Here is a 19,259-nt window from a genome sequence, read left to right as displayed (position 1 = left end):
TGTGCCTGAAAGTAAGATCATCAGGGAGTCCAATGTCAAAACGGCAAAAGACAATTTGGAGAAAATTAAAATTGCATTACAAGACAACAAAAGAAAAGGTACTTCTCCAAATTGTCGATTCCCTTAAGGCAAAAATAAAAGTTTGCACTGAAAGAAAGAAAAAATGGGAAAAGAAAAATAAATTCATCAAACAAAATAAACTTTTTAGAAATAATGAAAAACACTTCTACAGGCAACTGAAAACAAACGGTGATGGTGAGCATGATAAACGGCCTTCCATGGATGCTAATGAAAGGTTCTGGAAACAGTTGTGGTCTATACCCGGCGACTGTTACCTGGAGGCACCATGGGTGAGTGATTATGACCATGCAATGCATGAGAAAGTAAATAGGTCGTTTGTCTGTTACATCTCACCAGATTGCCTGAACAGTGTCATCAAAAAGTTAAAATCTAATACAGCTCCAGGGCCTGATGGCATTCGAAACCGGTATTGGAAACTGTTCCCCTGTGTCCAAACACCATTACTTCACTGTTTCAATTCTCTTGTGGACACAGGTGATATTCCTCCATGGTTCTGCAAAGGTCGCACAATACTTCTCCCCAAGAAAGGAGACTTGACTGATCCCAAAAACTTCCGCCCTATCACATGTTTGAATACTCAGTATAAAATATTCACAGGGTGTTTGACAAACCTCGTGTCATCTTACTGCTCTTCCAATGATATAATTTACAGAGGGCAGAAGGGGGCGAGAAAGGGATATTGGGGGTGCAAGGATCAGCTTCTTGTACAAAAAATGATTTTGGAAGAGGCTAAAGCTTATCACCGCAACCTCTCCATGTGCTGGATTGACTACAAAAAAGCATACGACTCTGTTCCTCACGAATGGATTCTGAAGTCTCTTCATTGTATTGACCTCCCTGAGCGACTACTTGATTTACTCAAGTCTTTAATGAGTTGCTGGTCGACTCAACTTGAGATGTACTCGCAAGGACAGGTGCAGACTTCGGAATCTATTCCAATCAGAAGGGGAATTTTCCAGGGGGACTCCTTTAGTCCTTTGCTTTTTTGTTTGTCTCTAAATCCTTTGAGCTTTCTGCTAAACAGAGAGGAGGGTTACCACCCCGGACCTCCTCAGCACAGATCCCCAACACCACTTACTCATCTCCTTTACATGGATGACATCGAGCTCCTTGCCAAAGGAGATGCGAATTTGAAAGATCACGTTCTCCTTGTCGAGTCCTTTTCTAATGATATTGGCATGACATTTGGACTCAACAAATGTAATACTCTTCCTTTGAAACGTGGCAAGGTAGTTAATGATAGATCGGTCAAGTTACAAGGGGGAGGAGTTATTGAGCATCTTGTGGAAGATCAGGCCTACACGTATCTTGGAATGCAAGTTCGAGACAAGCTCCAGAATGCCCAAATTCAAGAAAAACTTCGGGCCGTGTACAAATCTCGCTTAAAGAAAATCTGGAGCTCAGAGCTAAATGGTTGAAACAAGGTCAAAGACACCAATACTTTTGCTGTGCCAGTCCTCTCCTATTCCTTTGGAGTAGTTGATTGGACGAAACAAGACATCCAGAGTCTTGACCGCCTGACCAGAAGGATCATGTCTGATAACAGAGCCCACCACCCTCGTTCCTCTCTTAACCGTTTATATATGCCAATCAATTCTGGTGGTCGGGGTTTGATTAATGTGGAGGTTCTTCATGACAGAATTTTATTGTGTACTTTTGCACATATTTATTTATCAGATGATCCTCTGGTGATGCAGGTGAAGACTCATGATGAAAGCAAGGAATTCCACAGCTATTTTAAGCGTGCCCAGGTTGTTGGACAGAATCTGAAATTTGAGGTTGACTTTGCTGATGGCGATGTACTGCTGGACGGTACAGCGATGGGAGTAAACCAGGTGAAGTCCTTCACCAAGTCTGCCCAGAGTCGGTCTTTTGTGGAGAAGCTTTCTGAGAAGCCATTGCATCGTGTGTACATGCAGTGTGTGGAACAGAATAGCAATCCCACCGACTCCTTCGCCTGGATGAAGTCGGCTGGTCTTAAATGTGAAACTGAGGGCTTCCTTTTTGCTGCTCAGGACCAGTCACTTCCCACTCGTAATCACCTAAATGTGATTCTTAAAGAGAATATTAACATGAAATGTCGACTTTGCAATGAATTCACAGAGACTGTCCAACACCTTGTCAGTGGATGCCCTTATTTGGCACAAACAGCATATCTTAAACGACATGATGGCATGGCTCGTTGCTTTTACTACCGTCTCCACCATGCCTGTGGCTTTGACTCCGAGGTCCATCCATGGTACGACCCTGAACATGTCCAGGGCGTCTTGGAAAATGATGCTTTCAAACTTCTCTGGAATAGGCCAATATACAGCCTGAGGAGAATTCCAGCCAACAAACCTGATCTTGTCCTTTTTGATAAAGCCAATGAATTTATATATATATATATCATTGAATTTTCTGTCCCTTTTGACACCAATGTGATTGGCAAGATTCAAGAAAAGCATACTAAGTATGCGGACCTCGCCTTTGAAATGTCTCGCTTGCATCCCAAGTACACTGTCGTCAGGCTCCCCATTGTTCTCGGTGCCCTAGGTTTGGTACCTACTGATCTCTTGGCGCAGATCAGGAGAGTGCCCGGGTTCTCCACCGGGAGCACAGCCCTTCTGACACTCTGGGTAATGCAGAAGGCTGCAGTGTTTGGGAGCCTTCATATTCTCCGGAAAGTTCTTGGTGGGTTTGACTAGGCAGCGTTTCCTGGGAGAAGTCCCATTCGCTGGCTGGGCTGCATGTAGAGGGGGCGAGGGCCCTGAGCTGATGATGAGCCTTACCAGCCTGACTGTGCCAGGATCACCCGAACCCTCTCTGCTGCATATTATCTTTAATCTGTAAAACATAATAATAATAATAATAATAATGCTTATTTTTGCGCCTAGAATCCATGGATGCTGTTCTCTGGCATTACATTATTCCCCTCACGGAATTGTACTTTCAAAACTGCTACTAAGCGCTAAGCACGACCGTATAGGTCCGTACATCCGCTTTTCAGGTACCCATTTTAAACAGCTTGGTGGACTGAGTGCAATGTGAACGAAGTGCCTTGCCCAGGGACACAACACAGTATGAGACCAAGGTCACAAATTTTGGTGTTTCCACCGGGATTCGAACCCGGGCCTTTGGCATGAGAGGCCAGCATGCTAACCACTACACCACTGTGTCTTGGATCCATCATTATAAATGCATAAATCATTATCTGAACAGAAATCCTCCAGTATTTTACCTTTAGGGTTTATAGTTGTACCACCCCAGAGGGGGTTTTGGCAATTTAAGTACCCCATAATACTGGTTGCTGATGATGTAAAGTCCTGGACTAATGAGCTGCAAATCACTGAAATTATTCCTTAGCCCTCTGCAGTTCCACTGTACAATATTATTGGAATAAACTATCTTTTGGGGAGATTGGGCGACAAGCTTTGTCACCTAGAATGGACGTTTTCAGATACGTCCATTTCCTCAAGAGATCCATATTTGTTGTATAGCTGAATTCTATTTTCCGATCCTTTTGGGGCTCTGCCACTTTGTTGTTTTTTAACCATCATGCTTCGGTTTATTTTTGCTTTTAACAATTTGTTGACTATCAGATGACGATTGAGACTGTGAACGCGACTGAGAGGATGATTTATGATCAGAAGATGATTCCGACTGCTTTTCGGGCGTACTAGAAAGTGATTCCGTACTTTGAGATGACATAGCAGGATATACAACCTGTGGAGAGTCGCTTTTGACCCAAGTCAAATTTGTTTGACAGCTTGTGGATGATGTAGATACTTTAGGGCTTGACTCAGTTGGTGTTTTGGTTATTGAAGCATAACTTTCTGTAAGTGCAGATCTCTCTACAAGTTTTGGGGCATCGGAAAAACTGATGTTTTGGATAAATTTGATCTTGTTGAACACCATGTGTTCTTTCCACATCGGACATTCTTTAGAGAAGGATGAATGTTGTCCTGAATAGTTGGTGCATTTTCTAAAAGTACTTGTACAATCTTCAGTTGTGTGTGTCTTCTCACCACAATGAGCACACACAACGGACAATGTGCAAGTATTTACACCATGGCCATACTTTTGGCATTTAAAGCATCTAAGCGGATGTAGGTGTCAACAAGGATGTTACAGTAACCTGCCTTCAGTGATTTGGGATCAGTTGGTTACGAAAAGGTAAACAGGTAAGTATTGGTTTTTACAGTTTCATTGTTTTTACAGGTTGAAAAGCGTTTTACGTAGAGTACACCTTGATCTTTCATTTCAGTCATGATGTCTAGTTCTGACATGTCAGAAAACAATCGATTACGGTGACTGACGATACCTTTGCTTGTGGTTAATGGCGTGTGAGCAGAGACAGTAACCGGAATGCCAACGAACGATTCGGTGCTCATCAGATTGGCTGATTGCTGTCTTTTCCCACACTCAAATAGCTGTGCACCAAAACGTAACCGTTTGATGTTCTTAACTTCCCCGGCGATACCTTGAATACCTTTAGAAACCGCGAAAGGGTTCAACTTTAATGTTGTTTTCTCGACAGTTTCATTCACATGAAAGCCTGGCCAAAAGTCAATTGATTTGGGTGGTCTGACGTCAGCATCAACAGGATCATTTTCCAGAGGACGTTTGGTTGTTTTTGTGGGGGTTTAAAAAGCCATTTTTAGTTTTTAGATTTCATCATCCGAGTTCCCCACCCACCACGGAGTATCACAAGGACAATGCTACATGCAAGCGGGTCTCCGAATTGCAGCACCAAGGATACCAGGATGACATACTCCAGTAGAAAAATTAAAAGATTAATGATTCTACCAGATTGGCCCATGAGCCACCGCCTTTTGGACATACAAGTCCAGGCAAAAACATAGATGAAATTGTGCATTTGAAATCCTGAAGTTCAAACAAATTCGCCAAGACATCAAAAATATCATGTTATAAAGTAGTATATACAATGGGGGTTCTGGACCAGTTCCAACAAAAGCCTCTGCAAAGCCTTTTTTCACAGATAAGGCTTTGGTCGGACCCTTAGCTCTTGCTACCATTACCCCTACTATGAAAAAGTTTGGGACGCTAGCGGGATACGAACGCACCTCACAATCGCGCTACTGAGCTACCGGGGGCCTGGCTGGAGTGTGTTGGTATCCTGGGACACCGCTATGCCGTGTTGACTGGAGGTAACACTGTGCCGTACGGTACGATCAATAATTCCGCTTCATGGTTGATTGCCGACACCACCTTGGGGAACCTCACAACCCATTCAGTTGATCGTTTTCCCGGGGTGGCCATCTCCCTCGCATACTGATGCCCGAATAAGCGCGCTCAGCCAAAGTCCTATTGAATCTCTCAACTATGGCTTGGCTGCGATCGGCTCCTACCGTGCCACGCCTGACCTTTGTATCGTGTTTGTCTAACAGGTGTGACACGACACCCATGAATTCCCGCCCGGAGTCAACTTGCAGCTCTGTTGGCCACGTCAGCGGACTGCGTTTGTATATGCGTTCGAATCCTCTGGCTACCTGGGCAGAATCTTTCGCGGTCAAGGGTTCGGCTTCCTTGTAGCGACTGGCTACGTCCACTATGGTTAAGGCATACTTGTACCTCTTGTCGTGGGGTAGGAATAGGAGGTCGGCCTGGTGAACGCTATTAGGTATGTTAATACCAAACCTCCTTCTCGGCACGTAGCGTGGTGCCGGTAAATAGATCTGCCATAGGGCTTGTTTTTCAAGCCACGCTTTGGACTCCTCCGGGGATACTCGCGCCATTTTAGCCAGCTTATCTACAGTGCTAGCTCCTTTCCAGTACCCACGCGGGCTGTAGTAAATAGCCTCAAACTTTTTCTGGTTCCGTTCTTGGTTCAATTTTCTCATGCCCGTACGCGTACGTGTTGATCCCATCAATAGCTATCCAACGTTTAGTATCCATAGGCGACAGGGACGTCTTGTTTATTGTCAGTCCGTATATCCTATGGCCATCACTTCTAAGTGTGTTCATTTTATGCCTAAATGTACGGGTCTTGAACAGGGCTTCCTTGAATCTGGCGTGTTTGATGTGTTGTTTAACCACGTACTTCTTAACACCCTTAGCCTTCCGGATCTCACCATTGTCGGCCTTCAGTATGGAATACATCTTAGGCCTCAAACCTATGTACTCGGCTATGGGCGTGCCGGCACACTCGTCCTTCATCTTACCCAGGACCTTTTTATTTACCGTACTGTGTATGGTATGGGCCTTGGGGTAGTCGCTGGTGTCATACAAATCGAGGTGTTTTTTCATGTCCTCGTACACGTCCTCGGTTCGAATCTCCATCAGCAGGGAATCCGTGTCAGTGTACAGCACTTAACACCTGTCGTTGTACTGTTTCTTAAGCTCGTTGTAGTAAAAGTCGTACATCAGGTGTTTGGATAAATCAAGGATGCTCATCCCCACGTAAACAGGCCGGTTGAATTTTATGTGGCTTTTCTTCATGTAGGGGCAACTAGGTCATCGGTGAATATCTTGCTACGGTTGAATGCCGGACTGGCTATCAGTCTCCTGAGCTTGTCTTCCTCATTCGACCGAACCAGCTTCACGGTCACGCGTTTCCTAAGGTTCTCCATAGTCTTACCAAACACCGAGTTGTTCATGAGCTTGTAGAGGTTTTTCTCAAAGTCACTGGTGGCAAGCTTTCGGAGGTCTGTGTTCATTCTGATGTAGGGCTCCATCCATGGGCTCTGGTTGAACACGAGCGCCCTGTGTATTTTGGTCAGCCTCATACCCAACGACAGGTACAGCTGTAGGTTGCGATAGTGAACAATGTACTTGGTCTTATTCATTAAGTTGGGCACGAGTTTTTCAACGTCTGCCACCCGCCCACCTAACAAGTTATGTTGGTACTCAGACATCCAGTCTGGGTTAACCCTCATACGTTCGGGGGCCAGGGGGTAGCTGTTGTGTGATGTGTGTAATGCTTTGGGGTACTCTAAGTCAACCTCGAGGATATAACCTTAGTTCGAATCTGGTGCGATGCTCATAACATCAATGGGTGACGTCCATTCGAATCCCCCTGTGGGTAGATACTGGCTCATGGCCCAGCCGTACAGGTTATTGGCGTCGAGGTAGAGAATATGATTGGTTGGCTTGCTAGGGTCGTAGCCCTTCACGTATTGATTATTTGCTTTCGCATATCATTTGGTTGCCATGGAGATCCCGCCTCGCAAGCCTTTCTCAATGAATAGGTGCATGTCATAATCTGTAAGCAATTCCAACTTAACTCCAGTCTTTTTAAGCAAGGCATCCCACGACAGACCTGGGCTGGTGTAATACCATGCGGGGTCGAGTTTATACTGCTTGAAACATGTCCGCCTAAACGTCTCAAACACGTCGGCTAACAGCAGCACATTTGTCCTCAAGTACAGGTCGTGGTAGTCACCCAGATTCTCACAACCCAGTTTTTCCCATACGTTAATCGCGTGCGAGTAATCGTCTTGGGATATTTCCGAGTCTGTCAGATTGCTGTAAAATTCTCTGATGGGGGGTAGTCTGGTCTCGGCGAACTTGACCCAACTATCCATGTACTCATAGGGGTACACACCCTTCCTCATAAGCAGGGGTCTAGTCTCAGCGTCTGTGTATCGATCGGTAATAGGGAAGGTATCATTGGCCTTGACCAGACTGTCGAGTGACGACAGTAGGAATTGAATCGAGTTGATGAACCTAAGGCCGTTTAAGCTGAAGGAGATGTATCTCTCCATGTTGTTGGGGATGCACGTTATATTACCATCGATTTTCGCGATGGCCTGCATGATTAAGTGAGCGTCGTACCCTCTCAAGTTGTGAAAGACAACGGGAATGTTTATTGTCTTAGGGATAATTCTAAACTTGAGGTTACACGCGCTGTGAGCGGCGCCTCTATACTTACCGGTTACGTGGCAGTGATCTCTCACCGAATCACCGTTAAGTGGTGAGTCACACACGTGACAGTTAGTGCTACAGGCGTGAGCTAGCCTGTCGGCGTGGGTCATACGCATGGGAGCGACTCTATACAGTGCGTTCCTAATAATGTTTTCTTCCTCCTGCAAACACTTAAGAAACCTTTCAGCCGCGTCGGGACCCCTATACACTACCGGAGCTTTCGTTTCCCCGTCACAACGGACTACAACGTATCCAAACCCACAGGCTTCATGCTCGTGTGTTTTGAGTGTGGTTGGGGTACCCCCAACAACCCCGCCTGTGGGTAGAGCATTGGGAGTACCCCCAACAACCCCGCCTGTAACAGGTTTAACCAAGGCTTCAAAGTCGGCGTATATGATATAAGGCACAGACATTTGGTTCTTGTGGTTACCGAATTTTAGGATATTATCACCTTCCTTAGGCATGTCGACTCGTATAGCCGTCTGCCCCACACCTTGGCAATCCTCCCGGTGGGATTCTAATAAATCAGCTTGTGTGAAGCCATGTAGGCACCGTTCGCAGAAGTGGGTCTTTTCTCTGTGTGCCGATTGGTCATACAACAGCCTGCTAAAGTGTTTTATCCATGTGTAGTGATACTTGTCACCTCGCTGGATCATGAATATATTGATAACGCGAGGGGGGTTTGGGGGTTCCCCAACACTGGGCTGACCCTGTGTACTATTGTTGTGTTACCTTCGTGCCCAAAGACATTTATAGCTAGATTATTCTGTTTTTCTATTTTAGTTATCTGGGATATGGGGGTGGGTTCATCTATACCATCCCAGTTGAGCCCATCGTCTTGGGGATAGCTAGAAAGCCTGTCTGAATGAGTGTCAGCTGGAAACAAGGCTGACCTGATAGCTACCCTCAGGCAATCGTCTCCTCTATTCTTGACGTTGACCATGGCATGTTTTTTCCTATAGTAGGGAGGCAAGTCTAGGTATGACCCGCCTCTGAATGGCACGTAGTGAGCTATGTCTAGATAGACATTATCGATTTTATCTACAGTCCACCCAGACCCCAAGTGTGTGTAGCGTTCTAGGTATTCTCGTATCTGCTGAAAACTGGTATCGATTGATGCGTCTATGGTCTCTATATGGGTCACGACCTCTTGCCTACCTCTGAAGTAAGGCTGAACGTACTCAGTGACCCCAGTGTGGGTTCCCCCCACGCCCCCTGCCTGCTTATCGAGTGACATTTTAACTGTGATCTGAAATTTGATACTTCCTAGACTGTTTAGTTCCTGGTTTATTTTATCAACTATCAGAGGCTTCATATCTATAATATCTATGTTCCTATCAACATGCATGCGCCAGCCTCTTAAATAATTACCTACAGCGCGCTCAGTGCGCACGAACTGTATGTCAATAGCTCTATTCTGGCGTAATAGTTCTACAAGCTGTGGTTTCCTCATACGGGAATATCCCCCTAACCCCAAATCACGTACCTCGGCTTTTAATTGTTTTACAGTGGGAGGTTTTGCTACGGGGGCATGTGATAACAATGCGACTAACCCGGCTCTCCCCAGGTTTGAATAACCCGTGAGCCCAAGCTGTTTTGCTTGAGCTTTTAATTGTTTTACCGTAGGAGGGGCTTTTAAACCTAGTAATCTCAACAAGGCTGACTTCCTCATTCGAGAATACCCAATTACACCCCTCTGCCTGGCGACCCGCTTAAGTTCACCAACAGTAGTCATAGTTGCGTACACACCTAAGAAGATCAATGTCTAATTGGGCCGCCGTAAAGGTAAAAAATCTAGATACACCTTGTCGATTATTCCCTCGACCCACCCGGAACATGCGCAGTATAGTAGGGTGTTTTGTATTACTTGCAACGAGTCATCAACAAGTATATCTATCTCCCCATGCACATCTACTCGCCCCCCATCAAAGTAATTCCAAGTGTGCCCAGCCCATGGCACATCAAACCCTACTTTTACCATGATTGTAAACGAGCACCCCTTATATAGTTCACTAACAATCATGGGTTTGAGGACACTGATATCTATACTTTTCCCCACATCCATCTGCCAGCTTCTCAGACAACCTTCCCCTGGGGTCAATTTCCACAAACATAGCTATAGGTAGGTGTGCACAATCTCTAATTCGGCCACAGTAGCCTTACACTGCTATCTTGAGAAGCCGCCTACGTTCTTTTATGTAGGCCTTTTTATTCTCGTAGATGAGATGATGTCTGACTACGTTCGCCCCGTGAGCTTTACATAGGCAGTAGTGCCCTTTCACCCCCTGTACCACACACAGAACACTCGTAGTTAGGGCTTCCCATGTGGAACCAACAGTACCCCTTAGTCCTGCATCTCCTATCACAGGCTTCTTTCTTCCCCATAAGTATGTATTCGCATCGGTATGGAGCAGGTCTCATGTTTAGCATACTTATATGAGTATTTAGTCTAATTGTTTCGCAACCAACGCAGTCGCTGCTATACCCAGCGCTATGAAGACCAGTTCACGGTCCATTTGTCCCTTGGATGGTGTGTAGTACTGAGCGAGTGTGGGTTTATTCAGTGGTTCCAACCGTTTACCTGTTAATAAGAAGTATTCTCTCGCTGCGTCGTCGACATCGTGGAATGTTTGAACGGCATGGTTTTCACACCTGAGTTGTTCGTTAATGTAATCGATCCTCTGGAGGCGTCTTTTAGCGTACTCAGATTGTGCGGCCTGTAATTTCTCAATAGCGAGGTTATGTCGCTTCCTTTCTTCCTGTATTTCAGCCGCGTGTGACTCTCGTAATTTCGAGAAGAGGAAATTACTCCCGGAAAATGCTAGGGCATTTACTAACGCACCACCGACCATCATGGCAATCGTAGCCATCCTATATTTACTTCATAATATTTTCAGGTAGTATCCCTTGTTATCCCCCGCAACGCGTTTTGCGGGGGGTATTAAAATGGACTCCGTCCGTGCGTGCGTGCGTCCGTCCGTCCGTCCGTCCGTCCGTGCACATTTGTCTTTTCCGGAGCAGAACTCTAAAACCGTTCAATATTTCTTCACCAAACTTGGCACATACATGGATCTGGTGGTGTACTGGTGCCTTTTGGTAGTTTTGGAATTCTGAATTAAATATTTTTGGCGTTTCCATGCCAACAAGTTCGACTTTGACTGAAATTGGTGGTAGTGCTCTTTTCCGGAGCAGAACTCTAAAACCGTTCAATATTTCTTCACCAAACTTGGCACATAGATAGATCTGGTGGTGTACTGGTGCCTTTTGGTAGTTTTGGAATTCTGAATAAAATATTTTTGGCGTTTCCATAGCAACAAGTTTGACTTTGACTGAAATTAGTGGTAGTGCTCTTTTCCAGAGCAGAACTCTAAAACCGTTCAATATTTCTTCACCAAACTTGGCACATAGATAGATCTGGTGGTGTACTGGTGCCTTTTGGTAGTTTTGGAATTCTGAATAAAATATTTTTGGCGTTTCCATGGCAACAAGTTTGACTTAGACTGAAATTAGTGGTAGTGCTCTTTTCCGGAGCAGAATTCTAAAACCGTTCAATATTTCTTCACCAAACTTGGCACATAGATAGATCTGGTGGTGTACTGGTGCCTTTTGGTAGTTTTGGAATTCTGAATAAAATATTTTTGGCGTTTCCATGCCAACAAGTTTGACTTAGACTGAAATTGGTGGTAGTGCTCTTTTCCAGAGCAGAACTCTAAAACCGTTCAATATTTCTTCTCCAAACTTGGCACATAGATAGATCTGGTGGTGTACTGGTGCCTTTTGGTAGTTTTGGAATTCTGAATAAAATATTTTTTTGGCGTTTCCATGCCAACAAGTTTGATTTAGACTGAAATTGGTGATAGTGCTCCTTTCTGGAGCAGAACTTTAAAAACCTTTCAATACTCTCCTTCCACTTTTCTATATACACACCTAAATATTTGACATAATCATAACTCGTAGACTTAATCATGAAGAGTATTTTGCCATTGCGGGGGATATCGATGACTTTGTCTTCTTGTTTTACTAGGATGTCTTTTGTAGCCATCGCCATACCAAGGTTCATTATAAGCATACCCATATCCTGCAGGTTGAAATCTAGCTTGATAGTTGGTTGTTTAAGCACCATTTTGGTCAACCGAGCGTATCCTACGGCTAGACTGGCGACCACTGTGGCGTGGTATGCGTCGTTGACGAACGTTTTCCCCTCAGACATTATGTATATGATTTAAAAATATTAAATTATAACATGATATGCGGGTTGACCTCTAATTGTGGGGGAGGGTTTCCCTCACTGTGTGGGTTTCCCTCCCCGGGATCCCTGTGGCGTGTATATAACCACGAGATAACCACGGCAGCAGTTACGCCTACAGCCAACAAGAGTCGGGTCGGGTGAGTCACTGTGATAATTTTATGTTGGTTACACCACCGTTTTTTACCGGCAGCTACTCTCTTAGGATTCTTCTGCCTGGTTACTGTCTCCCCCAACCTTGGGTTCCCCTCCCTGGGGGACGGGATCACCTCTGAAGGGGTCGCCTCCCTGGGGGTTTCCTCCAGTTGTTGGGGTTCCCCCCTGAGGGTTTCCCCCCTGGAGGTTTCCTCCAGGTGTGGTGTCTCCTGTGCAGCATCCATCTATACTATTATTATTATTTTTCCTCTCAAATTGACAATGCTTTGCCGTGATAATCGCCGCCGTCACCGGGGCTAACAACATACCGTATTTGTGGTACAGCTCGCAGCTGATAGAGCTCAAGGCGTGTTCGATAAATGGGTCTTTCTCAAGGTCTTCCCACAGGTAAAGTCAGCGCTCCGGGGGGATGGGAAGGAAGTATGACGCAATACCAGTGTATATCTGGGTCATAGCCGATCCTATTGTCTTTGTCATCTCTGCTCCGAGCCGGGACTCGTATCTAGCGTATAGCTTATCGATTTCTTCGGCTGACATTTTGTGAATTGTATCTGGAGTGTACTCCCCAAAGTAATGTTTGGCTTTGCCGCCAACAGCCAACGCCACCAGTTTCTCTCGCTTATCATCGTCCACCTGTGGTGATTGGGGTACCAACAATTGTTCGAGCAATTAATCACACTCCATCTTATAATGTGATAAGTAAGATTTAGTTTTAACTATATAATATACGATATAGGTGAAACAGAGAGAAATGAAGGTTAAGTTGCACACGACGAACACTTCAAATACAATAGCTATAACTAAACACTAAGCATTTATACTAAGCATTGCTAAGCATTTGCTAAGCTTTGCTAAGCATTTGCTAAGCTTTGTTAAGCATTGCTTAGCTAAAACACCCTATAGGCCACGGGTTGGTCGGTCTTGAGAACGAGCTTAGCGTGTTTAGTTTCAGCGAGCTGTTTCTTCACCCGTTCCCGTTCTAATTTGCTCATCACATCGTTCTCTCTCAAACACTCTTCGAACGAATCCCTGTCCTTGCAGTGAAATAAGGCCACCCATCGCGTCTGCTGCCTGAGGTCTTTCAACACCGAGTTGAACTTCTGCGTTAGCACCCAGACGCTGTGATTTGCATGCCGGCCAGAGAAGGCCAGGTACGATAGCATATCTCTCTTTTTTGTTATCTCACGATTAGCGCTGCAGTCATCCAGTATGAACAGCGTTGACTCCCCTTTAAATTTCATATGGTAAGCTTTCAACCAGTCCTGCAGACGTGTTCCTGGGTCGACTTTGTGTACGTCCGGGTCCGTCATCACCCAAGGTCTTTCCGTGTACGTTTTTTTTCATGCTCAGAGTAGGGCACATGATAACGATGTTATCAAACACATCCCTGTAGTACCCCTCCAACATATCCAACACGAAAACGGTCTTCCCACAGCCAGTCTGCCCGCACACTATGGCGCAGTGTGGGTCGCGGGGTAAATCAGTAGGCAGTTGCCTACTAGATGATGGCTTACCGCCATCAATAGATGGCCTGCACGAATCTCCCATTGTCTATATTAAGTTGCGCGTCCATAATAACGTACAGATATAATTTCAACTTGCCAGCGGGTTGAGCCTTCTTGGTAATCTGGATTGTTATCCCCTCGCTGCCGTTGTCTATACGGCGACCGCTACCGTGCAGTTTATCGTCATCCGTGGATCGCATGTCCAACCACAGCGCGTACTTCGTGGTCAGGTATTCACCGATCTGAACGGAGGATAGGTCAAGGTCCTTGGTTATGTATGGGTGTTGTTTGATGGCCGGTAGCTTTTTTTATCTCATCCCACTGCTGGTATGCCCTCATACCATGACTGAACAGCTGGTTGGGCACGCCCTCTATGGTCACTTCCACCTTTTCAATCTCGGGGTTGAAAAACTTCTCGCTGTCCCTTCGGAACGGCTCGTAATCCTCCACTGGGACGACCAGGATGCCTTTCATCGATCGCGCCGGCACGTTCAGGTTGATATTCCACACAGTGTCGCTCTTATCTCGCACGACTGATCTATGCCTCAGTATGCGATCGTACAGGATGGCCATCTTCCCAGAGGACTGGCTTCGAACCTGCCTGGCCAGCTCTGGGCTAGTGACCATGTCGAACTCCAGAGAGATGTTGTCTATGGTGTAACTGGCCTCATCGCCGTTCGGTGTACGCACTACTTTGCTGTAGTCGTTAAACGTTAGCTCGTATTCAAGCCTATCACCCAGCGCGGCCTGGTAAAACGGCGCGTGTCCCGTGAGCAACTCGAAGTCGAGCGGCACGCAGAACCGGTTCCCGTACGCTTGGGCGATGGCCTTTTCACTGTCCGATAGCTTGTCTAGCTGGTCTTGCATGAAGCCGTATCCAATGCGCAACCGGGTCGATTTGCTGATACCCTGGTACACGTCATTGACACGTTCTCCTCGCTTTTCAGAGATCCCGTAGCAGTGAAACACGTCGCTGTCGTCGATGCTCAGCACCTCGTTACGCTGATCTTGATGGTGGTTTTCTTGATAATGGCTCGACCTACGTTCCGCACTAGCTCGCGTTTGTCGTTGGTGGAGGCCAACGTGAGGTTGAACGCCAGTCGAACCGTGCCTGGTACAATGAGGTCATTCTCACCAAGATTTGGGAATCTAACCAGCAGCGTTTGATTCTGGTCTATCTTGCTGGGATTGTTGGTGATGGTCACCGACTGGCGCACGGCTCTGGCACCTAGTGGCTCTCTTGATCTTCTGAAAGGATCTAGTTTTCTACCATACATTGTTATATAAATGAAATATATAAGCCTTAATACTAAATAATGGCTGAATACATACCTATGGATGATATGTGGGATGATAGTGCCCAGGCGTTCGAGGATGACACCACATTCACTACCCCCTTAAGTACTGAACTTGTACAGCCTGCTGTCGACGATTATTACCCCTCTGAAGGGATCGCCTCCCTGGGGGTTTCCTCCAGTTGTTGGGGTTCCCCCCTGAGGGTTTCCCCCCTGGAGGTTTCCTCCAGGTGTGGTGTCTCCTGTGCAGCATCCATCTATACTATTATTATTATTTTTCCTCTCAAATTGACAATGCTTTGCCGTGATAATCGCCGCCGTCAACGGGGCTAACAACATACCGTATTTGTGGTACAGCTCGCAGCTGATAGAGCTCAAGGCATGTTCGATAAATGGGTCTTTCTCAAGGTCTTCCCACAGGTAAAGTCGGCGCTCCGGGGGGATGGGAAGGAAGTATGACGCAATACCAGTGTATATCTGGGTCATAGCCGATCCTATTGTCTTTGTCATCTCTGCTCCGAGCCGGGACTCGTATCTAGCGTATAGCTTATCGATTTCTTCGGCTGACATTTTGTGAATTGTATCTGGAGTGTACTCCCCAAAGTAATGTTTGGCTTTGCCGCCAACAGCCAACGCCACCAGTTTCTCTCGCTTATCATCGTCCACCTGTGGTGATTGGGGTACCAACAATTGTTCGAGCAGTTAATCACACTCCATCTTATAATGTGATAAGTAAGATTTAGTTTTAACTATATAATATACGATATAGGTGAAACAGAGAGAAATGAAGGTTAAGTTGCACACGACGAACACTTCAAATACCATAGCTATAACTAAACACTAAGCATTTATACTAAGCATTGCTAAGCATTTGCTAAGCTTTGCTAAGCATTTGCTAAGCTTTGTTAAGCATTGCTTAGCTAAAACACCCTATAGGCCACGGGTTGGTCGGTCTTGAGAACGAGCTTAGCGTGTTTAGTTTCAGCGAGCTGTTTCTTCACCCGTTCCCGTTCTAATTTGCTCATCACATCGTTCTCTCTCAAACACTCTTCGAACGAATCCCTGTCCTTGCAGTGAAATAAGGCCACCCATCGCGTCTGCTCCCTGAGGTCTTTCAACACCGAGTTGAACTTCTGCGTTAGCACCCAGACGCTGTGATTTGCATGCCGGCCAGAGAAGGCCAGGTACGATAGCATATCTCTCTTTTTTGTTATCTCACGATTAGCGCTGCAGTCATCCAGTATGAACAGCATTGACTCCCCCCTTTAAATTTCATATGGTAAGCTTTCAACCAGTCCTGCAGACGTGTTCCCGGGTCGACTTTGTGTACGTCCGGGTCCGTCATTCCCAGAGGACTGGCTTCGAACCTGCCTGGCCAGCTCTGGGCTAGTGACCATGTCGAACTCCAGAGAGATGTTGTCTATGGCGTAACTGGCCTCATCGCCGTTCGGTGTAAGCACTACTTTGCTGTAGTCGTTAAACGTTAGCTCGTATTCAAGCCTATCACCCAGCGCGGCCTGGTAAAACGGCGCGTGTCCCGTGAGCAACTCGAAGTTGAGCGGCACGCAGAACCGGTTCCCGTACGCTTGGGCGATGGCCTTTTCACTGTCCGATAGCTTGTCTAGCTGGTCTTGCATGAAGCCGTATCCAATGCGCAACCGGGTCGATTTGCTGATACCCTGGTACACGTCATTGACACGTTCTCCCTCGCTTTTCCCAGAGATCCCCGTAGCAGTGAAACACGTCGCTGTCGTCGATGCTCAGCACCTCGTTACCGCTGATCTTGATGGTGGTTTTCTTGATAATGGCTCGACCTACGTTCCGCACTAGCTCGCGTTTGTCGTTGGTGGAGGCCAACGTGAGGTTGAACGCCAGTCGAACCGTGCCTGGTACAATGAGGTCATTCTCACCAAGATTTGGGAATCTAACCAGCAGCGTTTGATTCTGGTCTATCTTGCTGGGATTGTTGGTGATGGTCACCGACTGGCGCACGGCTCTGGCACCTAGTGGCTCTCTTGATCTTCTGAAAGGATCTAGTTTTCTACCATACATTGTTATATAAATGAAATATATAAGTCTTAATACTAAATAATGGCTGAATACATACCTATGGATGATATGTGGGATGATAGTGCCCAGGCGTTCGAGGATGACACCACATTCACTACCCCCTTAAGTACTGAACTTGTACAGCCTGCTGTCGACGATTATTACCCCTCTGAAGGGATCGCCTCCCTGGGGGTTTCCTCCAGTTGTTGGGGTTCCCCCCTGAGGGTTTCCCCCCTGGAGGTTTCCTCCAGGTGTGGTGTCTCCTGTGCAGCATCCATCTATACTATTATTATTATTTTTCCTCTCAAATTGACAATGCTTTGCCGTGATAATCGCCGCCGTCAACGGGGCTAACAACATACCGTATTTGTGGTACAGCTCGCAGCTGATAGAGCTCAAGGCATGTTCGATAAATGGGTCTTTCTCAAGGTCTTCCCACAGGTAAAGTCGGCGCTCCGGGGGGATGGGAAGGAAGTATGACGCAATACCAGTGTATATCTGGGTCATAGCCGATCCTATTGTCTTTGTCATCTCTGCTCCGAGCCGGGACTCGTATCTAGCGTATAGCTTATCGATTTCTTCGGCTGACATTTTGTGAATTGTATCTGGAGTGTACTCCCAAAGTAACGTTTGGCTTTGCCGCCAACAATAACGCCACCAGTTTCTCTCGCTTATCATCGTCCACCTGTGGTGATTGGGGTACCAACAATTGTTCGAGCAGTTAATCACACTCCATCTTATAATGTGATAAGTAAGATTTAGTTTTAACTATATAATATACGATATAGGTGAAACAGAGAGAAATGAAGGTTAAGTTGCACACGACGAACACTTCAAATACCATAGCTATAACTAAACACTAAGCATTTATACTAAGCATTGCTAAGCATTTGCTAAGCTTTGCTAAGCATTTGCTAAGCTTTGTTAAGCATTGCTTAGCTAAAACACCCTATAGGCCACGGGTTGGTCGGTCTTGAGAACGAGCTTAGCGTGTTTAGTTTCAGCGAGCTGTTTCTTCACCCGTTCCGTTCTAATTTGCTCATCACATCGTTCTCTCTCAAACACTCTTCGAACGAATCCCTGTCCTTGCAGTGAAATAAGGCCACCCATCGCGTCTGCTCCCTGAGGTCTTTCAACACCGAGTTGAACTTCTGCGTTAGCACCCAGACGCTGTGATTTGCATGCCCGCCAGAGAAGGCCAGGTACGATAGCATATCTCTTTTTGTTATCTCACGATTAGCTGCAGTCATCCAGTATGAACAGCATTGACTCCCCTTTAAATTTCATATGGTAAGCTTTCAACCAGTCCTGCAGACGTGTTCCCGGGTCGACTTTGTGTACGTCCGGGTCCGTCATTCCCAGAGGACTGGCTTCGAACCTGCCTGGCCAGCTCTGGGCTAGTGACCATGTCGAACTCCAGAGAGATGTTGTCTATGGCGTAACTGGCCTCATCGCCGTTCGGTGTAAGCACTACTTTGCTGTAGTCGTTAAACGTTAGCTCGTATTCAAGCCTATCACCCAGCGCGGCCTGGTAAAGCGGCGTGTCCGTGAAGCAACTTCGAAGTTGAGCGCACGCAGAACCGGTTCCCGTGCGCTTGGCGATGGCCTTTTCACTGTCCGATAGCTTGTCTAGCTGGTCTTGCATGAAGCCGTATCCAATGCGCGCCACCGGTCGATTTGCTGATACCCTGGTACACGTCATTGACACGTTCTCCCTCGCTTTTCCAGAGATCCCCGTAGCAGTGAAACACGTCGCTGTCGTCGATGCTCAGCACCTCGTTACCGCTGATCTTGATGGTGGTTTTCTTGATAATGGCTTGACCTACGTTCCGCACTAGCTCGCGTTTGTCGTTGGTGGAGGCCAACGTGAGGTTGAACGCCAGTCGAACCGTGCCTGGTACAATGAGGTCATTCTCACCAAGATTTGGGAATCTAACCAGCAGCGTTTGATTCTGGTCTATCTTGCTGGGATTGTTGGTGATGGTCACCGACTGGCGCACGGCTCTGGCACCTAGTGGCTCTCTTGATCTTCTGAAAGGATCTAGTTTTCTACCATACATT

The 19,259-nt window shown here is 46.4% G+C and overlaps 1 protein-coding gene and 1 non-coding gene across 2 annotated transcripts in view; one reads left to right on the top strand and one right to left on the bottom strand.

Annotated features, from left to right (window-relative positions):
• Nucleotides 1-19,259, top strand: part of LOC124283991 (retinal guanylyl cyclase 2-like) — a 388,141-nt gene that overhangs the window by 219,435 nt on the left and 149,447 nt on the right. The gene's annotated exons all lie outside the window — the stretch shown is intronic.
• Trnae-cuc lies at nt 3,169-3,240 on the bottom strand. Its single transcript has one exon. It is a non-coding gene; the product is annotated as a tRNA-Glu (tRNA).

The sequence above is a fragment of the Haliotis rubra genome, unplaced genomic scaffold (genome assembly GCF_003918875.1).
Source record: "Haliotis rubra isolate DU_JTF1 unplaced genomic scaffold, ASM391887v1 Scf327, whole genome shotgun sequence".
In the NCBI taxonomy this organism is placed as follows: domain Eukaryota; kingdom Metazoa; phylum Mollusca; class Gastropoda; order Lepetellida; family Haliotidae; genus Haliotis; species Haliotis rubra.
Note: the sequence above shows the minus strand (reverse complement) of the source record. Positions and strands in the feature narration are given on the sequence as shown.